The 27,859-nt window shown below is 40.1% G+C and overlaps 1 protein-coding gene across 1 annotated transcript in view; it reads left to right on the top strand.

Moving 5' to 3' along the window:
- Window positions 1-27,859, top strand: part of LOC122541949 (serine-rich coiled-coil domain-containing protein 2) — a 642,154-nt gene that overhangs the window by 10,252 nt on the left and 604,043 nt on the right. Inside the window, exon 2 of the mRNA XM_087982459.1 lies at window positions 21,007-21,139. The gene's annotated coding sequence lies outside the window, so the exon portion shown is untranslated. The remainder of the gene's footprint in view (window positions 1-21,006; window positions 21,140-27,859) is intronic.

Below are 27,859 nucleotides of genomic sequence, written 5' to 3'. Positions count from 1 at the left end.
GGATTATGTACATGATTTTCTGAAGGTGGCCAGGCAAGTTGAAACAGTTGTTAAGGCGGCTATTGTATCCTTGAGTTTATAAATAGAAGTGTGGAGTATAAACGTGAGGAGGTGATGCTGCCCTTCTACAAATCATTGATTAAACCACATTTGGAATATTGTGTTCAGTCTGGGCACCTTATTGAGGGAAATACATTAAAGCCCTGGAGAGAATTCAAAGGAAATTTTCTAAAATGATCCCCAAAATGAGGGATTTTAGACATAAGGAAAGATGAGAGAAATTAGACTTATTCTCCTTGGAGCAGAAAAGATTAAGAGGTGACTTTATTGAGGTATTCAAAATTGTGAACAATTTTGACAAGGTAAAGAAGGATATTCTGTTGCCCTGAGTTGGTATATCTGTAACTAGGGGTCACCATTTCAGAAATTGGGAGAGGAGCACGACTTAGTGTTTTGAGTTCAATGTGACACTTCTTCTCCACAAATGTTAAAAGTCACACAATTCCAGTTTATAGTCCAACAGGTTTATTTGGAAGCTAGTATCACCCAGTCCAACACCAGCACCTCCATATCAATTCCACAAGAGAGCTAGGACTGAGATATAGAGAGACTTCTTTACTCAGAGTTGACAGGATTTGGAATGTGCTGCCTGGGAGAGGGTGGAGCCAGGTTCCATAGAAGGCTTCAAATGACACCTGGATATATATTTTAGTGAATTTAGAGGGCTATTGAGATAGCACTGGAGAATAGGACGAGCTGAATAGCTTTTTCTGGAGCTGTACTGACATGATGGGTCAAATGGCCTCATCCTATACTGTAACATTCTATGATTCCAACTCCATGGTAAGTGGAAAATACACTTTGTCTTGTGCTCCTCGTTTGATCATCACATTTCTGTGGTACCTGCGCCTGTGCACTGTAATGCTGGATGGTGTTACATTAACTTTAAAAGCTGCATATTCCCAGGCCACTTGGGTCCTGATGAAGAATAATACCGGACTCAAAATGTTAACGCTGTTACGCTCTCTACAGATGCTTCCAGGCCTGCTGAGTTTCTCCAGTGTATTCAGTGTTTGTTTGTATTCAGCATCTGTTTTTACATTACTAGGAGTAATGACTTCACCAACAATGATTTTACAATCTCTCCTGCCAAAGTGAAACAGCCCAAAATACACCAGTTTTTCAAATCTAGCTCTTGGCTGAGCTATGATAGCTATGAGAATTTCTTTTGTACATCTTAGAAATCTCATTTGAAAGTCTTTGCCAGTAAACATTGATGTTGCCCAATACTCAGGTGGGAACAGTGTTGTTTTAATTCTCTTCCTGGACAGGTGTAAGCTCCTGGCATAACCAGAGCCTGAAATAAGCTGCTACATGTGACTAAATTTGCCACTTTTGTTTGGGATTGTTTGTTTGAGAATTGTTCAGTTTTGCACATCAGTTCTGTACAGTGATTAGTGTTAGAGCTACAATGCACGTCTGTCCAAGTCGCACTTTAGACGAACAACGTCACCAATCTTTGTTCAACAATCTTCAGCATCCTTTATTAAGGATCTTATTAGATCGTGGTAAACCTGTTTTTTCTTAAGAACACATTTAATTGTGATAACACAGTGCTAAAGCAAGTCAGCAGGTCTGGCAGCATCCATTGGGGGAGGAGCACTAGTTAGTGTTTTGAGTCCAATGTGACACTTCCCCACAAATGTTAAAAGTCACACAACACCAGGTTATAGTCCAACAGGTTTATTTGGAAGCTAGTACCAGCCCAGTCCAACATCAGTGCCTCCATATCATGTCCACAAATGTTGCCAGACTTGCTGATTTTCTCTTGCACGTTGTTTTTATTTCATCTGTTTCTTGATTCAATGTAAGCTGGAGTTATCCCTAGAAGCAGTAACGTTTTGAACGTAGTTCACAAGTTTTAGCAATCTGCATCGTACTGATATTGAGTGCAGTAGTTCCTATTAGCATTCCTAAATACTGAGAATTAGAACATGTTGTGGGTGGCTCAGTGGTTAACATTGCTGTCTCACAGCACCAGGGATTCAGGTTTGATCCCACCCCCAGTGACCATCTGTGTGGAGTTTGCACATTCCTCTTGTGTCTGCATAGGTTTCCTCCAGGTGCATTGATTTTCTCCCACAGTCCAAAAATGTGCAGGTTAGGTGGATTGGCCATGCTAAATTGCCGAGGAGAAAGTGAGGTCTGCAGATACTGGAGATCAGAGCTGAAAATGTGTTGCTGGAAAAGCGCAGCAGGTCAGGCAGCATCCAAGGAGCAGGAGAATCGACGTTTCGGGCAGGATTCCTGAAGAAGGACTCATGCCCGAAACGTCGATTCTCCTGCTCCTTGGATGCTGCCTGACCTGCTGTGCTTTTCCAACAACACATTTTCAGCTCATGCTAAATTGCCCACAGTATTCACTGTTGTGTTAGGTAGATTAGTCACAGGAAATGCAGGGTTACGGGGATTGGAGGGTGGGTCTGGGTGGGATGCTCTTTGGAGGGTTGGTGTGGGCTTGATGGGCTGAATGGCCGCCTTCCACATTCTACAATAACTAAGGTAAGCATCTTAATGCCAAGCATTGATACTGACTTCAATTTGAAACCTAATACTCCTAATGCAAAGAATATTCACATCTTCTCAGATGCCTACGATGTTGACACATTTTTTACCATCTAGAATGTACATTATGTACATTTCATGAGCGGCAGCTCAAGTGGGTGAGCCAAAGTTTGTACCAATCTTTTCCCAGATGCAGTGAAATCCGATTATAATGACACAGGGGAGCTGCTCTGCATAGTTTGAGGTGGAATTGGAAGTATCGGAACCCAGGAACCTGTATCGTTCTTTGATCAATCTGCAACCATTGGACAGTATGACTAAGAATAACTAAAAATTACAGAAAGAAAATGCAACATAACTAGTTGCTTGGCAGCACAGCTTTGAATCTTGCCGAAAAGGGAGACCTGATCCTGAAGCTTTTCATTTGCACTCACCGGGTCAGACACAAATGCCGAATATCAAACGCACCCAAGTGCTGTTAGTTTAAAGTTTGACATTGTTGCGTTTGTCTTCATAAGTGCCTGAGAAAAAGCACTGGTATTTGTTTAGAATCTTTTACATCTTCGAATCACAAAGCATTTAACCAGGAATGATTTTGCAGTTCAGCTAATGTTATCTGAGCAGATAAGGAAGTGCGTTTGGACGTGGAAGCATCTCAACAAATGACCAATTAATCTGCTGTTGGTAATGTTGATGACGGATAACGCTGAGCAAGATCTTGAATACTCTGTGTTCTCCAAGTTTTTCCATTTATGTGCTAAGACATGTGTCACATAACTTCACAGACATGCAGCAGAATGAATAAGTTGAGCGTGGATTCACAAACATGTCGGAACGTGTCACTAAGGAGCCAGCTACGTGGTTTATGACTGACTTTTCACTTGTTGACAGATTATTTGTTTGGGCAATATGGTGGTTTCTACACTGAGCTGGTGTGGAAGCTGTCAGAAAACTGGCTATTTAATCCCCATTCTCTTTCAAATTAGATCCTGTTCAAATGTGGACTGGTGGTAACTTTTAAGTTTATTTTTTTTGTGAACCAGACCTTTAGCTATGTTTTGTCCTTCTGCATTTTCACCGGTTCTATTAGTGTTTTATTTACTAAGCTGCTGGCTCATTCTGTGCAAAGGAATTTGGAAATCAAATTTTAAAATATCATGATTTAAAACCCACATCCTTCTTTTCAAATTTCTCCACGATTCTGTAACTTGTTCGGCACTGACCAGTATTTGCGATCTCTGCACTCAAATTCTTTTCACTTGAGCATTCTTTATTCTACTTACTCTGGAATTCTCTCCCAAAAGCTCTTTGTCTCCCTACCTCTCTTTGAACCATTGTAACTGTCTTTAAAATCTACCTTGATAAAGCTTTTGATTACCTGCCCTTGTATTGCATGATGTGATTTGGCTTAATGTTCCTACAAAGTGCCTTGTGACATTGTACAATGCACATGAAAGGATTAACGTCCTTTGCACCTTTGCTTAATGCATGCCTTGTTAATGTGTGAAACCAAGCAGACCTTTTTTGCACGATCTGTGAAACCCAGGATTTTAAATGGAAAAATTTTAGTTTGGAAAAGCCATACTCGAAGCTGTTTCATTTGATATTTGTAAGGTGAATGGAGTTGGATTGAGTCTAAAACATGGAGGCAAAATATTAAAGACTCATCTGTGGAACCTTACAATCTTGTTATGATGAAAAAAACTCCATATTATAGAGGAGGAGGTGCTAGATATCTTGAAACACATAAAAGTGAAGAAATCCCCAGGACCTGATCAGGCGTACCTTAAAACTCTGTGGGAAATAGGGAAGTGATTGCTGGGCCTTTTGCAGAGATATTTGTATCATCGATAGTCACAGATGAGGTGCTGGAAGACTGGAGGTTGACTAAAGTGGTGCCACTGTTTAAGAAGGGTGGTAAGGACAAGCCAGGGAACTATAGACCAGTGAGCCTGATGTCGGTGGTGGGCAAGTTGTTGGAGGGAATCCTGAGGGACAGGATCTACATATATTTGGAAAGGCAAGGACTGATTAGGGATAGTCAACATGGCTTTGTGCATGGGAAATCATGTCTCGCAAACTTGTTTGAGTTTTTTGAAGAAGTAACAAAGAGGATTGATGAGGACAGAGTGGTAGATGTGCTATATATGGACTTCAGTAAGGTGTTCGACAAAGTTCCCGATGGGAGACTGGTTAGCAAGGTTAGGTCTCATGGAATACAGGGAGAACTAGCTATTTGGATACAGAACTGGCTCAAAGGTAGAAGATAGAGGGTGGTGGTGGAGGGTTATTTTTCAGACTGGAGGCCTGTGACCAGGGGAGTGCCACAAGGATTGGTGCTGGGTCACCTACTTTTTGTCATTTACATAAATGATTTGGATGTGAGCATAAGAGGTATAGTTACTAAGTTTGCAGATGACACCAAAATTGGAGGTGTAGTGGACAGCGAAGGAGGATACCTTGGATTACAACAGGATCTTGACAAGATGGGCCAATGGGCTGAGAAGTGGCAGATGGAGTTTAATTCAGATAAATGTGAGGTGCTGCATTTTGGGAAAGCAAATCTTAGCAGGACTTAATTGTAAGGTCCTAGGGAGTGTTGCTGAACAAAGAGACCTTGGAGTGCAGTTTCATAGCTCCTTGAAAGTGGAGTTGCAGGTAGATAGGTTAGTGAAGAAGGCGTTGGTATGCTTTCCTTTATTGGTCAGAGTATTGAGTACAGGAGTTGAGAGGTTATGTTTCGGCTGTACAGGACATTGGTTAGGCTACTGTTGAAATATTGCATGCAATTCTGGTCTCCTTCCTATCGGAAAGATGTTGTGAAACTTGAAAGGGTTCAGAAGAGATTTACAAGGATGTTGCCAGGGTTGGAGGATTTGAGCTATAGGAAGAGGTTGAATAGGCTTGGGCTGTTTTCCCTGGAGCGTCAAAGGCTGAGGGATGACCTTATAGTGTTTTATAAAATCATGAGGGGCATGGATAGGATAAATAGACAAAGTCTTTTCACTGGGGTGGGGATCCAGAACTAGAGGGCATAGGTTTAGGATGAGGGGGGAAAGATATAAAAGAGACCTAAGGGGCACCTTTTTCACAGAGGGTGGTGCGTGTATGGAATGAGCTGCCAGAGGAAGTGGTAGAGGCTTGAAAATTACAAAATTTAAAAGGCATCTGGATGGGTATATGAATAGGAAGGGTTTGGAGGGATATGAGCCAGGTGCTGGCAGGTGGGACTAGATTGGGTAGTAATATCTGGTCGGCATGGAAGGGTTGGTCCAAAGGGTCTGTTTCTGTGCTGTACATCTCTGACTCTGTTTGCAGATTAGGAGCTAAAATGGATACTTGTGTGATTTTATGATATATTCCTTGCTCTGGGATGAAGGAGAGATGAGAGCTATTAGCATGCTGTACACAATGTGTGTAGTGCTAAGAATTTACAATTGTTTCATTTTTATCAAAATTCTCACTATTTGCTGAGTTTTGTTAGTCCTCCTTTAGTTCTGGGAAATGGAAGTTTGCATTTCCCTTCTTGTCAGCTTTACACTTGTCTGCTGAATCTGAAAGCATGGGTTCAAACCTCAAGTGCTATTGTGGTATTGCCACTGGACTAGTAATTCAGGCTAATGCTTTGGTAATTAATCTATCATCGATTGTTGTAAAAATCTGATTCAGTTATGATGTTGAGAAGAGGAAATCACCCATCCTTACCCAGTTTAGGATTCAAATGGCAAAGTGGTTGGCTCTGAATTGCCCTCTGAAATGGGCTGGCAATCCAATCAGTTCAATTGCAATTGCGAACGGGCAACAAAGGCTGGTCTTGCCAGTGACTCGCACATCCCATTGAAAGAACTGGAAAGAAAATCATTACTCTTTGTAAATGCTTCAAAAAGCCCTCAACCTTCTAATCAGAGCATTCATTGGAAGTTTGAGAGACTTTGCCTCATCATTTTGCCCTTAAATCCCTGGCATAACTTTCACACATTTGTGCTGTAATCCCTTCTTTATTTTCTTAAGTTTTCACATCCAAAGCTGAACGTAGTGCTCTGGATGGGATCGAACCAAGTCTCTGTACCATGAGACTCCATTAACCTTTTACGATTTTGTAAGTTTAAGTGGATCACTGATTCTGGTAGAGTGTGATATTCTTATAAATTTCTAGCAGCATCTGATTTCCCCGTTCACAAATGAATTTATAGACTGGAATCTCATGATCATAAATTAAAATTGGTCTGTCTTTTTCTGTGAGGATATTGTTGGTTTAGCTTTTTATTTGATTGTTTTTATGCTCTTGTATATGAAAACGGAGAAGATTAGAAGAGTGAGATGTATTTTGATTGAAAAGATTAAAATAGATTGTAAATCCATTAAAGTTCATACACTTCTGTATTTCAGTGATTTGTTAAACCAAAGTGAGTAAACATCTGAAAGTGACATTTAACGAACCAGAATCCCATGGGTGGTATGGTCTTGCTGAGATCTAAGTAGCAATGGTATCGTGCGTGGTGCTTGATTTGTCTGTCTTCTCTCAACTGACAGCTCTACAAACATGGGGTATGGCTGGAGGATCACCTGAAATCTGTTGATGCATTACAAAGAATTGTTAATGATTGAGTGTTGCATATTCCATGGTCCAGGACTGCATGTTAAGGGATTCCCTGAAGCCTGGGGTATCCGATGCAAAGCTGCAATGGGGGGAAGCCACTGTGTTATGAAAATGTGGGTATTTTGTACCTTTTTAAGAGAGTTAAAAGCTGGTAGAGCTACCTGACACACCACCAAATGTTCTCAATAAGGTAAAAATATAACATTTGGTCAAAAGCTAACTTAACTGGTTGCCTGGAAATGACAAAACAGTTTCGAATTAGGCCAATCAGTTTAAATTATATCTTGAAAATTATCAATTTATCAATCCAGTTTGAATTTAGTATATTGACAATCTTAAAAGCCAGTGACACAATCTGATGCTTTAGGGTTAGAAGTAAATTGAACAGTTGAGAGGAGAACTGCCAAGCCAACGACATCTGAACACTGCTAGAAAAATAGCTCTCTTCACAGGGACCTTTATGGAACAGCAACCTGTGAAGCAGCCCCTCCCCCCCTCCAAAAAAAAGAAGAGAAGAAGGCACCAATACACAGAAAACTGTAAGCTGCCTGGTTTTGAGATAAGTTTTGTATTGTAAATCTTAATTGGGAATTTTATCAGAATGGTATTGTAAAAGGGGAAGGTAAAAGATAGGTTAGAGAGGAGTTGTAAATAGTTGTCACTTAATTATTCTCTGTTATACTTTAAGAAGTAAAGTTGCTAATTTTTACTTTAACTTGTTCTTGGCCTATTGAATTTCCACAGATTACTGCACTGGATAAGTCTTTTCTGTGTTGCTGGAGAGTTTACCCGTGATGTAAAAACTGTCTATGACCTTTAAGTGCACTTTGGGGCTGGAAGCAAAGCAAAGACCTTCTGTCTGCCTCTTTGACTTGTAATAAGTAAAATAAATGATACATATAATTGTTAATGTAATGATTACTATATAATATTGGAAGAAACTGATTTAATTTGTGCTTTGATTTGTCATGTATTGCACTTTTATGTATAAAATATATTTTTGTGAAAATCATGGGGGCAAGCAGCCTTTGACAAAAGGAAGACCATCAAGTGCTAGTTTTAAAGAGAGATATCCTTCAAGATTCAGGCCATTCAGCTTGACAGCAACATTACTGTTTGAGTCAGAAGTCCGTGGGTTCACACCCATTAGCATGATATGAATGCTGACGGTGCAAAACTGTCAGAGGTATTGTCTTGCAAATGAACCAACGTTCTATCTAAGGCCCCAGGTGAATGTAGATGATACTTATCACTGTTTAAAGAAGAAATGATGGGTTCATCCAGCATCCATGACAGTATATATCCCCCAACCAATAACATCATCAGAGGACAGATCATCAAATCTTTTTTTTATTTGTCTAAGAAATATGGGAATTTTTGGCTAGGCAAGCATTTATTGCCCATCCATTTATTGGCCTGGAGAAGATGGCAGTAAGCTGCCTTCATGAACCACTGAAGTCCTTGGAGTGTAGAGGCATACGTGGTGTTGACAGGAAGGGGTTTTCAGGTGACCAGGAAGTGCACTATTCTGTGTCATGTGTCACAATGCATGTCTGTCTCAGTGAGTGTGTCATAATACGTATAGCTTCAACAGGTTATGCAAGTTCTTTTGGGAGAAGATCACTAGCTTGTAGCCTTTCATTTGAGTTCTTCTGTAAATAGTCAGTTCATTTATTTTAACTACTGGATTAAGAGGCTCATCAATAGGTAGGCAGACAGGACTGAGCTGTAGTTTAGAGGATTAGAGTTCAGAGTTCCTTTCAATCTGTTGTCATCATCCCTCTCCTAAAAAATAATAAATTCTTGACCCTACCATCCTTGGAAACTACCGATTCATCTCTCTTTGAATGTCTTGTCACTTCCAAATGTCTTCATTCCTGAAGAAGGGCTCATGCCCGATTCGTCTATTCTCCTGCTCCTTGGATGCTGCCTGACCTGCTGCGCTTTTCCAGCAACACATTTTCAGCACTGATCTCCAGCATCTGCAGCCCTCACTTTCTCTCAACTTCCAAATGTCTGCCTATCTTTCCCAGGGCTCAGCATTCCACAAGTGAGTCTCTTCAGTCAGGCTTTCACCACGCTAAAGTCGTGAAACAGCTCTCAGTAAAGTCACAAATAACATCCCATAAATCTTTCGTAAAGGTAAACGAATCCCTTCTTATTTTGCTGCAATCATCTCTTGCCTTTGACTTGTGGACTGCACCAACCTCTTCCACACCTCTCGTCTGTCACCCAGCTGGGTGGAACTGCTCTCGTGTGTTTCCATTCTTCTCTATGTAATCATCGCTGGAGTATGACTTAATGGTTCTTTTCCTGCTATTGCACAATTACTCTGGTGACCCAAGGATTCATCCTTGAACCCCCTCCTATTTCACATCAGCATGCTACCCTTTGGTGACATCAACTGAAAGCACTGTTAGTTTTCACTTGTAACACCCTGTTCCACCGCACATCCAATTCTCTCCAGAGATACAAAATTATCATCTGTTTATCTGGCAAAGAGATTTTCTCCACTTAAATATCGAGCAGATTGAAACCATTGTATTTATGTCCTTGTTATGTTCGCTTTCCTTCCTGGCTTTCCTTCCTGGATCCTAAGTTGTTCTGTCTCTTTTTTTTCATCTTTTGAGAGTTTTCTTTGAATCCAACTCCTTGATCAAGATTTTGGCCATCAGCTCTCCTCACATCAAAATTTGCCTTTTAATAGTCTTGTGAAGAGCTGTGAGACATTTTATATTAAATACTCTATATTAATGCAGATTGTTCTTACATTTCAAAGAGTAGAGAACACAAAAGGCTATTAAGTTTATCATTACTATGATGAAGTTTATGCTTCATATTAGCTGCTCTGCATTGTATCCATCTCATCTCAAAATATTGTAGGAAAAGTTGCTTCTGGACCTTTGGAACGCTTCTGTTTGAATGGGACAATTTCTTTGAAATTGCGTGTCCGTAATCCATCTTCGAACAGAGAATGTCACTTCTTTTGTTTATTTAGGGAATATGGGCTTCTGTGGTTGGGTCAATATTTATTGCCCAGTCCTAATTACCCTTGAGAAGATGATAGTGAGCTGCCTTCTAGAACTACCTCATTCTGTTTCATGTATGTACATCCACAATGCTGTTGGGCAGGATATCCCAGAACTTTGACGACAATGAAGGAATGGCAATATATTTTCCAAGTCAGATGGTGAGGAACTTCACTTGGTTCCCATATCTCCTGGTGCATTTTCCATCTGATGGTTGGTTTTGAAGATGCTGATTGAGGGGCCTTGGTGAATTTTTGCAGTGCACCATGTAGATCATACACATAGCTGGTACTGAATGACAGTGATGGACAGATTGGCTGTCGTGCCAATCAAATGGGTTGATTTATCTTGGATGATATCAAGATTCTTGAATACAATTGATGCAAATTTGTAGAATTGAATTGCATCTTTCATTTTTAGTTTGACAGTGTATATACTCTGCATCTGGAATGGTACAGTATTTACTAATTTTGCCAGTATTTAATTTGTTGGAGTGTGATTAGATTAGATTACTTAGATAACTTAGTGTGGAAACGGGCCCTTCGGCCCAACAAGTCCACACTGACCCGCCGAAGGGTACCCACCCAGACCCATTCCCCTACATTTACCCCTGCACCTAACACTACGGGCAATTTAGCATGGGTAATTCACCTAACCTGCACATCTTTGGACTGTGGGAGGAAACCGGAGCACCCGGAGGAAACCCACGCAGACACGGGGAGAATGTGCAAACTCCACACAGTCAGTCGCCTGAGGCGGGAATTGAACCCGGGTCTCTGGCGCTGTGAGGCAGCAGTGCTAACCACTTTGCCACCGTGCTCACAGCTTTTTTCAAAGCATTGTAATTTCCAAACAATAATCAGCTATCATTCATTACAAAAGTTAATATAAAACAATTGTTTGATTCTTTTAACATTGTCTTATGTTTATAGCATTTACAAGTGTGTTGTTCTTCTTGAGTTTACATCGCTTCTTATTTGTTTGTCTTTTGCTTTGAAGTTTTGCGAATAAACTGCTTTTGTCTTGCTCAGGGAGGGTGCAACAAAATCTTGAAATTTTGAAAGTTTATGTTACACTTGGATTAGAAAAGTAAAAATGTTGCCTTTTAAAACTTGCATTAGACAGTCAAGAATCCACGTCCTTCACTCCTTGGAAATCATTAATTAGGGCAGCATGGTGGCTGAGAGGTTAGCACTGCTGCCTCTCAGCGCCAGGGGCCTGGGTTCGATTCCAACCTTGGGCGACTGTCTGTGTAGAGTTTGCACATTCTTCTCATGTCTGCGTAGGTTTCATCCCACAATCCAAAGATGTGCAGGTCAGATGGATTGGCCATAGTAAATTGCCCATTGTGTTGGGTGTATTAGTCAGAGGGAAGCAGGTCTGGGTGGGTTACTCTTCATTGGTGTGCACTTGTTGGGCCAAATGACCTGATCCTACACTGTAGGGAATCTAACCTAATGATGGAATCAGGCTTTTATGAGTTCATTCACTGAACAATTAACACAGTCATCAAACAACATTTATGAATGATAGCCAGCTGTAAAGATGGAGAATACAGTTTGCTGAAATTCAGATAAAACATTGTTATACCTTCAAAGTCTAATAGTTTTGCATTATCATTTGACTTTAGGAAGGGATGAAAATTCTTTTGTGGGTTATTAAAGTTGTTGACAAATAAAGTCATGCAACAGGGAATTATGTAATCCATTTTATTGTTAACATAATCATGGTCGCTTAAGCAGTGGTTGCCACTAATATTTTTGCTCTTAAAATGAGCATTTGTTCTGTAGAGTGTTCCAACTGAAATGACAAAATTAATCGATGTGATTTTGTTGTAGTTTCAGTAGACAATGGAGTGACTCAAAATTGGCAGTTGAGAAACATAATGGATGGGAATAGCTTTAAAGATGTACCCTCTTCATAACCTCCTTTCAGTTGTGACCCCATTTAGAGAATTGGTGATCATGACCTCATCTTGTGACTCCACTGGGTGTTGTGACTGACTGGTTTGGAAGTCTGACATTGTAATCCAATTAGAGAATGGGAACAACTTATTTTCAAAGGTGCTTCAAGACTGTTTTCCTAAGAAAAAGAAAGTAGCTTTCATATCATCCAATTTAATTGAATTCTACATGGTAAAGGGTTAATGGTGTATTGTTCTTTCTGTAAATTGTTAGGTAACATGCTGAAAGCTGTAAACAATTAATTACCATACTTAACATTTATTTATAGTTTTGATTTCTAAATGCGAATAATAATCCCATAGATAATAGAGAGAAAAAACTGACTTTTCATTTTTTATGTTCAGAACATTATAAAAATCATAATAACCAATTAACTATTTTTATACAATGGTATTTATTAATCAGTAAACATTATTGAAATGGATTGTTTGATCATGATTTCACTGTCTGTGCGCCATGCTGTAAGTGATTTGGCTGTTCCCCTTCCTTACACTGTAGCAGTGAATACTCTTCAAAAGTATTTAATTGGCTATAAAGCAATTTAGTCATGAAAGCTACAATGTAAATGCTTTCTTTCTTCTATAATCACCTTTAGCCAAACAGTCAATTTTCACAAAGCAAATAATGATAGAATGTCTCTATTCTTCAAATGCTTTATCCATCTCAACAGGAAGATGGACTCTCTGTGAACAATCCAACAATGCAGCATGTCCTCTCTGTATTGCATTGGTCATGTATTCCAGTCCTCAAGTGTAACTCGAACCCAAAAACTTAGAAATGGCCTGAGTTTAACCATTGACTGCTGCTGACACTTGGGAATCAAACGAGTTTAGCAAAGAGAACTTTTACCATAATGTGTAAAATGTTTTGAAATAAAACCAACAAGCATACTTCCCCCTTCTAATGTTTACTTTTCTTTCCTGTATCCTGGCAGCAATTATTGGGATTGTGATGGTGCTGTTCCTGAATCATCTGATTTTATAATAATACAAGTTGTTCCACTCCGTGTTAAAGAGTTGGTCATTGTCTCATGTCGGTAAAAATAATGACTACAGATGCTGGAAACCAGATTCTGGATTAGAATGGTGCTGGAAAAGCACAGCAGTTCAGGCAGCATCCGAGGAGCAGGAAATCGATGTTTCGGGCAAAAGCCCTTCATCAGGTCTCATGTCTCCTACTTCAACCCCTTATTTTTAAAATGAAGAACCCTCTGGAGAATTACAAACTAACTTGTTGCACTAATCTTGGAATAGAGATATATTCATGTAGGTTTATTGCAATCTCCAAAAGAAGCCAATGTTTCTCAAAAAAGTAGTTATTTAATTCTCTATGAAAAACTGTTTCTGTATCTGGCTCATCTACTTCCTGGTGACTTCAATGGTAGTTTATCACATTATTCACATTTAGTGAAATGAGTAATGCTATTGTGAAAATGGGATGATGAAGATTGTAGAATCAGCGCACTAGGCATTAATGACACATGCTCCATCAACTTTCTGAATCTAATATCAGCTAGTATTGCAGTTTGCTTTACTAATACAGATTCTGATTAAACTATCATTTTGCTTCCAAGCCAAATTGCCAAGATGAAATTAAAACTGGGAAGCATCTACCCTGCGCAGTTTTCAGGCTCGACAGCTACAGATTTTTCTTGGATAAGTTATGAATCTATTCTAAAGTAGTAAATGGTTACAAGCTGAAATTATTTGCTGCCACACAACTTTCAGACTATCTGAAGCCATCTTTCTTTTGTCTTGCGGGCATGCTTGGTTGTCATTGACAATAGGCTCGCTCTCTGCTTAAAGAAAACATTCTGAAAGGAAGGATCATTCTCTGACATATTGATGTTTTTTACAAGAAAATGCCAACAACTTTCCAAGGGTTTACAGATGATTTCAGATAATTGTTAAGGAGTAATAATTTAGAGGTTCTGAATCCAAAACCAAATCTGTCTACAATCAGCTGTTTCCATTTGAATGTAAAATCTGTAACACTTGGAATATCAGCAGGAACCAAGTTAAACATTGGCAACTCTGTGGTGGGAGTTTAAAAGCTTTTTACAGAATAGTGGTTGAATCAGACTTATACTTTCCTGGTAATGTGTTATACACCTAAATGCAGTCATGAAGGGGAGACAACCATTTGTGTCTGATGTGACATCTTGCCACAAACCCTCACTGTGTTTTACATAATCTATTATGTTAGCATATCAGTTCCACATAAAATATGCAGGGATTTGATACGAATGCTTATTATAGAGTCATAGAGATGTCTATCATAGCACGGAAACAAGACCCTTCAGTCCAGCTTGTCCATGCCAACCAGAAATCCTAATATAATCTAGTCCCATTTGCCAGCACTTGGCCCATATCCCTCCAAACCCTTCCTATTCATTTTCCCATCCAGATACCTTTTAAATGCTATAACGTACCAGCCTTCACCACTTCCTCTGGCAGCTCATTCCATACATGCAACACCCTCTGAGTGAAAAGTTTGCCCCTTGGGTCCCTTTTATATCTTTACCCCCTCAACATAAATCCTCTAGTTCTGGACTCCCCCACTCCAGGGAAGAGATCTTGTCTATTTATCCTATCCATGCCCCTTGACCTTATAAACCCTTATAAGGTAACCCCTCAGCCTCTGACGCTCCAGGGAAAATAGCCCTAGCCTATTCAACCTATTCTCCCTACAGCTCGAACCCTCCAACTTTGGCAACATCCTTGTAAATCTTTTCTGAACCCTTTCAAGTTTCACAACATCCTTCTGATAGGAAGGAGGCCAGAATTGCAGACAATATTCCAAAAGTGACCTAACCAATGTTCAGTACAGCCACAACATGACTTCCCAACTCGTATACTCAATGTTCTGACCAATAAAGGAAAGCATACCAAACACTGCCTTTACTATTTACTACTTTACTACCTGTGACTTTACTTTCAAGGAACTATGAACCTGCGGTCCAAGATCTCTTTGTTCAGCAACACTCCCCAGGATCTTATCATTAAGTGTATAAGTCCTGCTCTGATTTGTTTTTCCAAAATGCAGTACCTCACATTTATCTGAATTAAACTTCAATTGCCACTCCTCAGCCCATTGGCTCATCCGCTCAAACACCTGTTGTAATCTGAGGTAACCTTCTTCGCTGTCCACTACACCTCCAATTTTGGTGTGATCTGCAAACTTACTAACTGTACCTCCTATAAACGCATTCAAATTATATATATATAATTGACGAAAAGCAGTGGACCCAGCACCGATCTTTGTGGCACTCCGTTGGTCACAGGCCTCCATTGTGAAAAGCAAAACCTCCTCCCCCCAACCACCCTCTGTTTTTTTTTTACCCTCGAGCAGTTCTGTATCCAAATGGCTAGTTCTCCCTGTATTCAATCCCTTTCAATCAGCGTATTTAAACAGGACTCTGTAACCTTACTGAAGAATTATCCTTATGGGTGTCTTTCTTGACACACCCATTGTTTTTCAGGGTTTGGCAGGTTTAATGTGGAGAGGTTATTTCCCCTCATGTGAGAATCTAGGACTAGCTGGCATATCAGAGAGTAAAGGGAAGCTTATTTAAGTCAGGGATGTGGATGAATTATTTCTCTCAAATGGCAATGAATCTGTGGATTCCTTAACCACAGGGAGTTATTGAGGTATTTTCAAAGATGAGACATATTTTTAATTAGGAAGGCAATGGAGGTATATGGGAAAAGGCTGGAAAGTGAATTTGAGGAGTAGCACGATCTCATTGAATTGCAGAGCAGACACGGTGGGCTGAATGGCTGCTTTTTGTTCCTTTATTTGTTGTTAGAAATGGTGTAGTGGTGTTACCCTGAACTGTTAATCCAGAGACCCCGGTCATCTTCTGGGGACCCAGGTTCAAATCCCCCAATGCCAGATTTGAATTCAATAAGAAAATCTATAATTGAGAATCTAATGATGACCAAGAACCCATTGTTGACTGTTGGCAAACCCAGCTGGTTCACAAATATCCTTTAGAGGGGGAAACTGGCATCATTATCTAGACTGGCTGATATGTGACCGCAGACCAACAGCAATGTGGTTAACTCTTAACTACCCTCTGAGCTATTAGGAAAGGGCAATGAATGCTGCTCTAGCCAGTGATGCTCTCATCCCATTGAATGAATTAAAAAATAAACTTGCCACTTGTCTGCCCAAACCTGGATTTTATCCAGATCTTGCTGCAGCTGGACACACTACTTCAGTTTCAGAGAAGTCACAAATGGTACTGAACATTGTGCAATCATCAGTGAGCATCCCTACTCTGACCTTCTGAGGGAAGGCTATTGAAGAAGCAGCTAAGATAGCTGAGTCATGGTCACTAATTAGAGGATTTCCTGCAGCGATGTCCTGAAGCTGAGATAATTGGCCTCTAATGGCTTACTTTATGCCGTGTCTGACCTAACCACTGGAGAGATGTCTTTCTGATTCCCATTGATTCTATTTTGCTAAGGCTCCTTAATGCCACACTCTGTAGAATGTGGCCTTGCTGCCAAGAGCAGTCAGTCTCACCTTGCCTCCAGAATTCTTTTGTCCATGTTTGAATCAAGACTGTAACGAGATCAGGCGCTGAGTGGTCATGGCAAAGCCCTAATTGAGCATCAGTGAGCAGGTCATTTCCAAGCAAAGAATTGACATAAAGAACTACAGATGGTGGAGATCTGGAACAAACACGCAAAGTACGCAAACTCAGTTAAAATTGTGAACAGAAATAAAGTTGAATAGGTGACAACGGTTCCCAGAGAGTCATAGAGATGTAGAGCACAGAAACGGACTCTTTGGTCCAATCCGTCCATGCTGACCGGGTATCCTAAATTAATCCAGTCCCATTTGCCCAGCATTTGGCCCACATAGGAAGAGAGAAAAGGAGAATCTGACAAAATGAATGCTGATGAAAAGCTGGGAATGAGATAAATACTGAATAGGAAGTGTGAATGGTTAAAAATGGGTTGGCAGTGCTGGAAGTAACTCATACAGAGCCTCAGGATATGGGAGTGGCTAATGAGCATAGAGAAAGTTATTCATTTTCTGAAAGTGTTTAAATCCAGTGTTGAGTCCTGGGGGCTATAAGGTATCTGGAAGGAACTTGAGATACCCTTCCTTCAGCTAGTGTTGAGCTTTGTTGGATCATTGTAACAAACCTGAGACAGAAATGTTGACATCGGAACACTGGTGGTGTGTTGACGTAGCTGGAACTGGAAGCTTGGGGTTGTCATAAACCATTTCCCAGCTGCTTTCTGTTCTATGAAGGGTCATGGGATTCAACATTAACTACCTGCTGAGTTTCTGCAGCACCTCATTTTTATTGCAAAGCACGTGTAGCTTGACAGCACTGTTGATGATTCTTTAATATCCAGTATTCCCTCTAATTTTTCTTTCTGGCTGTACAGGCCTCCAACATCTGTGTGCAGCAGCAAGTTCAGGAACACATTTCTCATCGGTGTTCACTCAGGAAAAGGAGGGTATTGTAGAGGAGAAGAATGAGGTACGAGATATTAGACTAGAAAGGATTGAGGTTAGTTACGCACAGGTGTTATCAATTCTATAAGTCCCCTGGGCCGGATGGGATTTATCCGAGGATTCTCTGGGAAGCAAGAGCCTTTGGCTTTGATATTTGAGTCATCATTGTCTCCAGGTTTAGTACCTGAGGACTGGAGGATTGCAAGTATTGTGCCCTTGTTCAAGAAGGACAGTAGAGATGACCCAGGTAATTATAGACCAGTGAGCCTTACTTCTATAGTAGGAAAGGTTTTGGAAAGGATTATGAGAGATAAGATTTATAATCATCTGGCAAGCAACAATTTGATTTTAGATAGTCAAAATGGTTTTGTCAAGGGCAGATTGTGTCTCACAAACCTCATTGAATTTTTTTGAGAAGGTGACCAACCATGTAGATGAGGGTAGGGCAGTTGACGTTGTATACTCGGACTTCAGTAAAGCCTTTGATAAGGTTCAACTTGGCAGGCTGATGGAGAAAATGCAGAGGCATGGAATTGAGGGTGATTTAGCAGTTTAGATTAGAAACTGCCTTTCTGGAAGAAGGCAGCGAGTGGTGGTTGATGGAAAATATTCAGTCTGGAGTCCAGTTACTAGTGGTGTGCCACAAGGATCTGTTTTGGGAACACTTCTGTTTGTCATTTTTATAAATGACTTAGATGCAGGCAAAGGTGGATGGATTAGTAAATTTGCAGACGCCACTAAAGTCGGTGGAGTAGTGGACAGATTGGAAGAATGTTACAGGTTGCAGGGGGACTTGGATAAACTGCAGAATTGGGCTGAGAGATGGCAAATGGAGTTCAATGCAGCTAAATATGAGGTGATGCACTTTGGGAAGAATAACAGGAGGGCAGAGTAGTTGGTCAATGGAAAGATTCTTGGTAGTGTGGATGTGCAGAGAGATCTTGGAGTCCATGTACATAGATCCCTGAAAGTTGCCACCCAGGTGGATAGTGATGTTAAGAAGGCATACGTGTGTTAGGTTTCATTAGTGGAGGTAGTGAGTTCCGAAACGCATTTTCATGCTGCAACTATACAAAATGCTGGTGCGGCCACACTTGGAATATTGTGTACAGTTCTGGTCGTCCCATTACAGAAAGGATGTGGAAGCATTGGAAAAGGTGCAGAGGAGATTTACCTGGAAGCTGCCTGTTCTGGAGGGAAGGTCTTATGAGGAAAGGCTGAGAGACTTGGGTCTGTTCTCATTGGAAAGAAGAAGGCTAAGGGGGGTTTTGATAGAGATATACAAGATGTTCACAGGATTAGATAACGTAGACAGAGAAAGACTTTTTTTCCTAGGATGATGACATCAGCTTGTACGAGAAGGCACAACTACAAATTGAGGGGTGATAGATTTAAGACAGACGTCAGAGGCAAGTTCTTTATGCAGAGAGTGGTAAGGGCGTGGAATGCCCTATCTGCTAAGGTAGTCAACTCAGCCACATTAGGGAAATTTAAACAATCCTTAGATAAGCACATGGATGATTTTGGGATAGTGTAGGGGGACGAGCTGAGAATAGTTCACAGGCAGGCGCAACATTTGAGGGCTGAAGGGCCTGTTCTGCGCTGTATTGTTCTATGTTCTATGAAAGTTAAAATTACATGATGGCATGCTGATGTTATTTGAGGAAACGTCAAGTTCAAATCTGAAATATATATTGATTGATCATATTTTGTCTTTTTTTAAACATTGTGCTCTCTCATTAAAACAAAAGAATGCAGTGTATCTTTGCACTGAAAGATACAACTTTCATTGATACAATGAAACAAGTTTATTAACACAAGCAAGAAGATAATAAATAAATAAAATTATTTACATATAACATAACCTGAAAGATTCTAAAAACCTGATAATGTGTACTCTTATTAATCTCAAAGCAATCTTTTACAGATCCAACAAGTAAAGGTAAATTGCCAGTAGACCATGGGGTAGCAAACTCTCATTAAAGTAAGATGGTGGTTTAACCTGAGGGTCACTACGCCTCAGGTGAGGGGTGAGGTTGAGAAGGTGGGACCTTCCTGCTAATCTGAATCTGTGCAGGAATTGAATCCGTCCTGTTGGCATCACTCTGCACTTTGTACCAGCTGTCCAGTTAACTGAGCTAATCGATACCCAGATTGCAACAATTTCTCTGTACAATACCCAAAAGGGAATGTTCAAAAATCCCCTTTTTAAGTCTTCTATAGTCTTAATTTAACTATGACTTCCATTCCTAGGCTGGAAATTTGATGGCCCTTTTGGAGCTTTCATACACCTGAGCTTATAGATTCTCTAAATCTAAATACATTTTTGGACTGTTTCTAGTTGGCTGGGTTGTGTTAAAGTCTTTAGTTTGCTTAGTTTCAGGGTGGGTGGATTGATTGCTTTCTTTCTCCACTCCGCCTTTCTCCTCATCCTCTTCCCCTCCCCCACCCCCCCATTCTCTCCCTTCCGTCCTGAGTTAATGGTTGGGATTCATTACTGTTTCATTAAGGATTTTAAGTACCTTTTTTAGATCTCATCCCACTAATGCATGTAACAGGACCAAACAATTTTAAGTTCATGTTAATTCATTTCAGGTATATCATTAACATGTGCTATTCTCTACAGCTCCAAAAGCATACTATGTGCTTTAAGTGAGATCAGAAAACTGTTGACTCTCCCCTTGGTATTGGGTTCAAATGTAAAAAGTAACTTTGGGTTCAAACTAGTTTCAGGATGACATTCCTAACATTGAAACTTTGAAAATCAATTGCAGTGATTGGATGGAATTCTGAAGTTTTGGGATTTTGGGAAAGAATGTGAAAGCAGAAGGAAATGTACCCAATCTTGATATTAATGCAGGAGGAGGAAAATTATATTGGATCATGTGTTGAGGGAGGGAAGTTCAGAGCAGTGATTGGTATCATTCTAATAAAACAGACAACTGGAGTATTTGTAAATGAAATAATGAAAAGAGAATACAGATTTGAGTTGAGATCAAAATTTCAATCTTGTCTGGACCTTTGATTTTATTTAATTTGATTTTAGGTGAAAAAAGCTATCGAACTTAATACTAACCTGGTGTATAAGTGTTCATATTAATGACCTGTCTTGCTTTATAATGGTTATTGCAGAGGTGCTATACCTCTTTGAAGCAAGTAGATATTTGGGGGTTATTTTTGCAGCTTAAAGAAAAAAGTGGTGCCATGTTCCTTGTGTCCAATGAAATGTGTTGGAAATAGTTGTCAGCATGTGAAAATTAGGTTAAATAGTTGCATAATGCCCTCCAGCTTACTCAGTAAATAATTTGCATTTTAGGGCGAAGATATTTCTGTTTTCAAATCATCTAGAATTTTGTCTTTTCCTCCTCAGAATTAAATTGGAGCTTGAATATTGCACAACACCACTGCATGGAGTGTACAGACAGCTGCTTCAACTGAGGAAGAATTTGAAAAAAGAAGTTAAACATTTGGTTCTGAAATTATTCCATTGGAGAATTTACCAGGTATGTAGAAAACAATTGCATCATATGAAAATAAACCAAAGTACTGCAGTTGCTAGACATCTGAAACAAAAACAAAAATTGCTGTCTAAGCTCAGCAAATCTGGTGCCATCTCAGGGGAAGAAGTAGAATTGATGCTTGGAGTTGAAGTTCTGATGAAGAGTCAGAAGATCTGAAATGTGAACTCTGCTTTCCTCCTACATACTCCACCAAATTGGCTGCCTTGCACCAGCAATGTCTATTTTTGCATCATTTTGAACATTCATATTAGACAATGGGTGAATCTGTAGAATTCATTGCCACAGAGGGTTGTGGAGGCCCGGTCATTGAGTATATTTAAAACAGAGATTGATAAGACCTTGATTGCCAAGGGGATCCAAGGTTATGGGGAGGAAGTGGAAAAATGGGGTTGAAAAACCTATCAGGAGAAAGTGCTGAAAAATGTGTTGCTGGAAAAGCGCAGCAGGTCAGGCAGCATCCAAGGAGCAGGAGAATCGACGCTTCGGGCATAAGCCCTTCTTCAGAAATGAGGAGGGTGTGCCAAGCAGGCTAAGATAAAAGGTAGGGAGGAGGAACTTGGGGGAGGGGTGTTGGGAGTGTGATAGGTGGAAGGAGGTTAAGGTGATGGTGATAGGCCGGAGAGGGGGTGGGGGCAGAGAGGTCGGGAAGAAGATTGCAGGTCAAGAAGGCGGTGCGGAGTCCGAGGGTTGGGACTGAGATAAGGTGAGGGGAGGGGAAATGAGGAAGCTGGAGAAATCTGCATTCATCCCTTGTGGTTGGAGGGTTCCTAGGCGGAAGATGAGGCATTCTTCCTCCAGGCGTCGTGTTGCCATGGTCTGGCGATGGAGGAGGCCAAGGACCTGCATGTCCTTGGTGGAGTGGGCGGGTGCAGTGGATGCAGTAAATGATGTGTGGAGGTGCAGGTGAATTTGTGACGGATATGGAAGGCTCCCTTGGGGCCTTGGAGGGAAGTGAGGGGGGGGGAGGTGTGGACACAAGTTTTGCATTTGTTGCGGTTGCAGGGGAAGGTGCCGGGAATGGAGGTTGGGTTGGTAGGGGGTGTGGACCTGACGAGGGAGTCGCGGAGGGAGTGGTCTTTCCGGAACACTGATGTGGAACGGGTGAGCAATATATCCTTGGTGGTGGAGTCTGTTTGGAGGTGGCAGAAATGACGAAGGATGATACGATGTATCTGGAGGTTGGTGGGGTGGTAGGTGAGGACCAGTGGGGTTCTGTCCTGGTGGCGATTGGAGGGGCGGGGTTGAAGTGCGGAGGAGCGGGAAGTGGAAGAGATGCAGTGTAGAGCATCGTGAACCACGTCTGAGGGGAAATTGCGGTCCTTGAAGAAGGAGGCCATCTGGGTTGTTCGGTATTGGAATTGGTCCTCCTATTAGCCATGCTTGAATGGTGGAGCTCACGAGATGGGCCAAATGGGCTAATTTCTGCACCTATGTCTTATGGTGGGACTTCAAGTAGAGCAATATACATCTGTGCACGGAAACCAACTCTGTCAAAGCAGGATGAACCAGAAACTAACCTCACCTTGCTAAAACAAAACCTTGATATCATGATGATAATATCCTTTCTCGTAAAACTGCTTGACGTTTTAGTGAGGAAAGAAAACCTTACTGCCATGTAGCGTGTTCTGGCCTTACATTTTCAATGCTGAAATTAATTCAGATTACTATGTAAATCAATTTTTACCCTTCCAAGACACCATGTTGAAAATCCTAAGTCTGCGGTCAGATCACTGACCTAAATAATAATAATTGTGTGGCGGTATTCTTTTATACAAGCAATGGTGAATATCCCATGGTTTGTATATTGTGAAATATGGCAATTGGGAGCTGAGCAGTTCACCATAGAATACTCAGTCTCTGACCTGCTGTAGTAGTTGTGACATTTATAAGACTGGACAAGTTGAATGTTTGATCGTTGATGACCCCAAGATATAGATTGTTGGAAATTTGGTGATGGCAATGACTTTTGAGTGTCAACAGACTAATTTGACTTTCTTGTAGATGGCCATTGTCCACCTCTTGTGTGAAGTGAATGTTACTTATCATTTATCATTTGTTAGCCCAACCTTGGATGTTGATCAGTTCTTGCCTGCAGTGCATGGGCTGGTTTACTAGTTGAGTACTTGTGAATGGGATTGAACACCATGATCATGAACAAAGCTTAGAAAATGAGGTTGGCATAGCGAGAATCGCATGTTAATTTGTTAAAATAGAAAACCTCTGGGCGTAGGTAAAAATATCAGCTTGATACCTTTAATGTAATTTGATGACCTGAGGTGCTTCAGCAGGAGCACTATAAACTAATATTTGACAATTGAGCCACCTTGCGATGTTCAGCTATGATCAAAAGCATGGCCTAAAGGATTGGTTTTAAGGACTGTCTTCGGTAAGGAAGGGCGATACAAGTGAAAAGGTTAAGAAATGGGACACTACGTTTTGGGGCTAGACAGTGGAAACATGGCACAATTAAAACCAGGGACCATTCAATAGTCCAAGATCTTCAGACAAACACCTCCTTGATAGAATGATAACTTTTGAATGTATAAAACTGTATTTAAAAAGTAATGGGACAAGATAAAAGGAGCACTAAGATCTGAGAATTGTTGGATAGAGCATGGAACAAGGATAAGGAGGGAGGAACCTTTTGGGAAGTTTGAAAGTGACAGATTAGAATTTCAAAATTGAAATGCTGGTTTTTCAGAAGCTCGTATTGGGTGGATGAGCACAGGGCAATAGTAGCACTGAGGATCTGAGTGAAAGATGTGTTTAAGCAGAGCAGAGCTATGGAAGTGGAAATATGGTGGTCTTAGTGTGAATATGTGGTCAGAAACTTATCCGGGAGTCAAATTTTAATACTTGGATTGAATCAAGCAGTTCACAACACTAAGACGTGTGCCAGGGTGTTTGTATTGGGGCCAAAACCAGTGGCTTTGGTTCTCCCAAAGTAAAGTTAGAGGGAATTTCAGATCATTCAGTGTTTATTGTGGCAACATACAGTATGATGAGACAGTGGACAAATTGAGAGAGGCTATTGCTGAGGTAGGGCTGCAGTTTGTGTGTGGAAACTGACTTTTGGATGATATCACTGAAGGGCAGCATGTAGATGAGGATTAGGAGGGACCACCAGTGGTAACAGTGCAGTATTGAGAAGTAAGGCAATTATTGTGACTCGTCAAACCCATCTGGTTCACTAATCTCCTTTAGGGAAAGAAATGGCCATCCTTACCTGGTCTGCCTTACATGTAACTCCAGACCCACAGCAATGTGGTTGACTCTTAACTGCCCTCTGGGCAATTATGGATAAGCATAAAATGCTGACCTAGCCAACGACGCCCTCATCCCGTGAATTAATTTTTTTAAAAAATTGGGCATGGTTAAAATGATCACAATGAAATTAATAAAGTGCAGTCCCACCCAGTCAGCCAACATTGATGAGACACAGAGGAGAATTGTGTAGTCAACTGTGGTGTACTAATGTAATATAATAATATATGTAATATGATAATATTATTGTTTTTGTAATAGACAGTATTGACAAAATTTACTTACTTAACTTTTAAAAAAAAATTTCGTGATTTTAATCAGTTGGACTAAGTCTGCATATTTTAAGAGAACATCATGTGCGTTTTGCCAGCAGCTGATTAAAACCACCCTGAGGAATTATCAACTGTTTAAAGGGGTGGGCACTGCTATCACTGAACAAGAGGAGTGTTGTGCCGAACACTCAAAAGTACTTCAAGTAGAGATTTAGTTATAGTTCATTGAATCAGAGGAAAGTTTTAGACCAAGAGGAATCCTTTTGGCTAAAACTCTTTTTCTGTATTATGATGAAACTGAGGTATTTGGACCTCCAAATCAATAATGGATACTATTTAATTGCATTTCAGTGAGGTGCATAAAGCTTCTTGAATTGGCTGAAATAATTGATGTGCTTAATGTAGTGCAAGCAGAGCCACAAGAATGGAATTTAATGTTGATCTGATAAAGCTACTGCCTGGAATAAGATGCACATGGTGAAGATAATTGTTTATTCAGTAATGTTCGAAATTGTGTACCGTCAATAACAAAAGTGTTCCGTTTTTCTGTGATCAATAACAGAAATCTGGTGATTTTCAACATGTATGCTGCAATTTGTTTTATTATATTCAAAATCATTCCTTTGGAGCAATTTGAGTTGTGTTTGAGAGGTCTTAATGTATTTTTGCTGAGTCTTGTAAGACTGTCTACGTGATCTAAACCATTTATTTTTAAAAGTCTTTGGAAGTGTTGATTAAATTACATTGTAATGACTTTATACTGAGTGCATTCTCAAGCTCTAAACTAGATTTAATCAAAGTCCCCATGTCACCTGATATCTTTGATTTTTTTTGATATGAGTCAAATGGTTGTTTTCTTAGCAACAATCTCCCTTTCATTACAGAAACTGTGGGCTTTTTAGAGAAATAGCAGTATTGTTTTTTGGATAGGAGTTTGTGTGTTCAGACTCAGCTTCAGATTCTTGACCTTTTCAGACTACAGAGAACAGTAGTTTGAAAATTATATTTCAAGAAGGCTAAAATATGAGCAGAGATGTACTGGCCCTGGACAGGACCCTGAGGAGCTTTATCAGAATGGTCCTAGGGATGAAAGGCTTGTCATATGAAGAACAGTTGAGGATTCTGGGTCTGTACTCAGTGGTGTTTAGAAGGATGTGGGGGATCTCATTGAAACTTACAGAATGCTGAGAGGCCGAGATAGAGTGGAGGTGGAGAAGATGTCTTCACTAGTTGGAGAGACTAGGCCCCAGTGAAGAAATGACCCTTTGGAACTGAGATAAGGTGGAATTTCTTCAGCCAGAGGGTGGTGAATCAATAGAATTCATTGTCGCCAAAGGAGACCACTGTGGAGGCTGATTCATTGTGTGCATTTAAGACCGAGATAGATTCTTGATTAATAAATGGATCAAGGGTTACAGGGAGAAGGCGAGAGAATGGGGTCGAGAAACATGTCAGATATGTTCGAATGGCGGAGCAGACTTGATGGTTGGAATGGCCTCGTTCTGCTCCTATATCTTATTGTCTTATTATGGACGCATTCCTTCAGAATAGATAAGTACCACAGTGTACATTTGCGCAGTTTAAAGATAAAGATAAAGATGAAGCGGGGCTGCTTGCATTTAGATCAGTTGTAGTCACCATCTAACATTTATACAAGTGCTGTGTAATGTAGAACAAACTAAACAGTCAGAGGTCAGAGGGTTCTTCTGAGTGACTGGCTGTTGCTGTAGATCACTGCTTTTCATATTGAGGCATTGCTTTTGGGAGGTCTGGTGTGCAGCCGCATTTAACAACAGGGTGAAATTTTGTTCAGGTATTCAGGGCAATTGAATAGTGCTGTCAAAAGTATAGCAGTTTCACTGAGGCTGACTAATGAACATTCCCATTCTATTGTTACTGATATGTGAATTAGGGAGAGAGAATCTAGACAAAACATTTGTTTCACTTCCAAGATCTTTGTTCAATTAAATATTTTGCTGCTTCTAAGGATCTGTGACTCACTTTCAATCCCTGAAGAGTGAAAAGTTATCTGGTTTCTTCTATAACTCATTCATTTAATAGAAATGTATATCCAAATAGTACCTACTTACATTGTTTGCATTAATGAGTCTTGAACAAAGCTTGTGTGTTTTTCAGAGAACTAAGTTATCTGAAATAAGATGTTAGTTGAAATGTGTTAACACTTGACTATTAAAGAGTCAAGAACTCCAGAAAATGCTGTCACTTTTTAAAACATCATTTTTACATTATTTTGATTTTGAAATCTGAGGTGAACTTATTAAAGGAATATTAATATAGCATTATTGAAACACATTCTCTTCTTTTTATTTGCAGTTTTAAATGTTTATTCTTTGCGTAAAGCAATGATTTTAACTCTTATTTATTCACATTTATTTTATGGTTTAATAAATCTGACATTATTTTCTTGTGTTCGATTTTGGTGATAAGAACTATAACTCTTAAATTCAATTCCCAATTGCCTGAAAATCTTTTCTGTGATCTGAGATTCTAGTTGTTCAGGAGACTGCACTAGGCCATGTAATGACCGGGTCAGACTTCAATCTCTTTTGTGTACTGCCTTTGAAAAGCACACAGTGGGTAATAAGTTATCTTATAACCCACTTGCCTGGAGCAACAAATGCTTTTATTTCATTTAATGATAGCAAAATTCAAGAATGATCTTAATATCTGAATTGGATAGTTTAAAGCGTAATACCATTTAGAAGTGCATTTTAAATTTACATTTATTTAATTTTATTTTATTCTAATACAGTGATTTGTGAGCTAATTTACTTACCATCATGTCACTTGTACTGCTTGTCTCTTGATCTCTGCTTCCAGGCACTAGGTTGAATCATTTTATTACTGGCATGGATGTTACTAAAGCTTCTAATACAAGCTGACCCCATACATTTCAAAATAAGGTTTATTGATATATTTATGGAGTCCCAGAGTTATAGAGTACAGAAGAAGCTCATCAGCCCATTGAATTTGCACCGACCTACCTACACTAATCCCACTTTCCAACATTTGGCACATAGCCTTGAATGTTATGTCATTTCAAGTGATTATCCCTATACCTATGAGGTTTCCTCCTCTACTACCCTCTTAGACGGTGCACTCCAGATTTCCATTCTTTGGGTGAAAATATTTTATTTCTAGTCTC

The sequence above is a fragment of the Chiloscyllium plagiosum genome, unplaced genomic scaffold, assembly GCF_037043375.1.
Source record: "Chiloscyllium plagiosum isolate Xiang-an unplaced genomic scaffold, Cpla_swu_hap1 HiC_scaffold_43, whole genome shotgun sequence".
NCBI lineage: Eukaryota > Metazoa > Chordata > Chondrichthyes > Orectolobiformes > Hemiscylliidae > Chiloscyllium > Chiloscyllium plagiosum.
The sequence above is the reverse complement of the archived record's forward strand: the minus strand, read 5'-3'. Positions and strand labels throughout refer to the sequence as shown.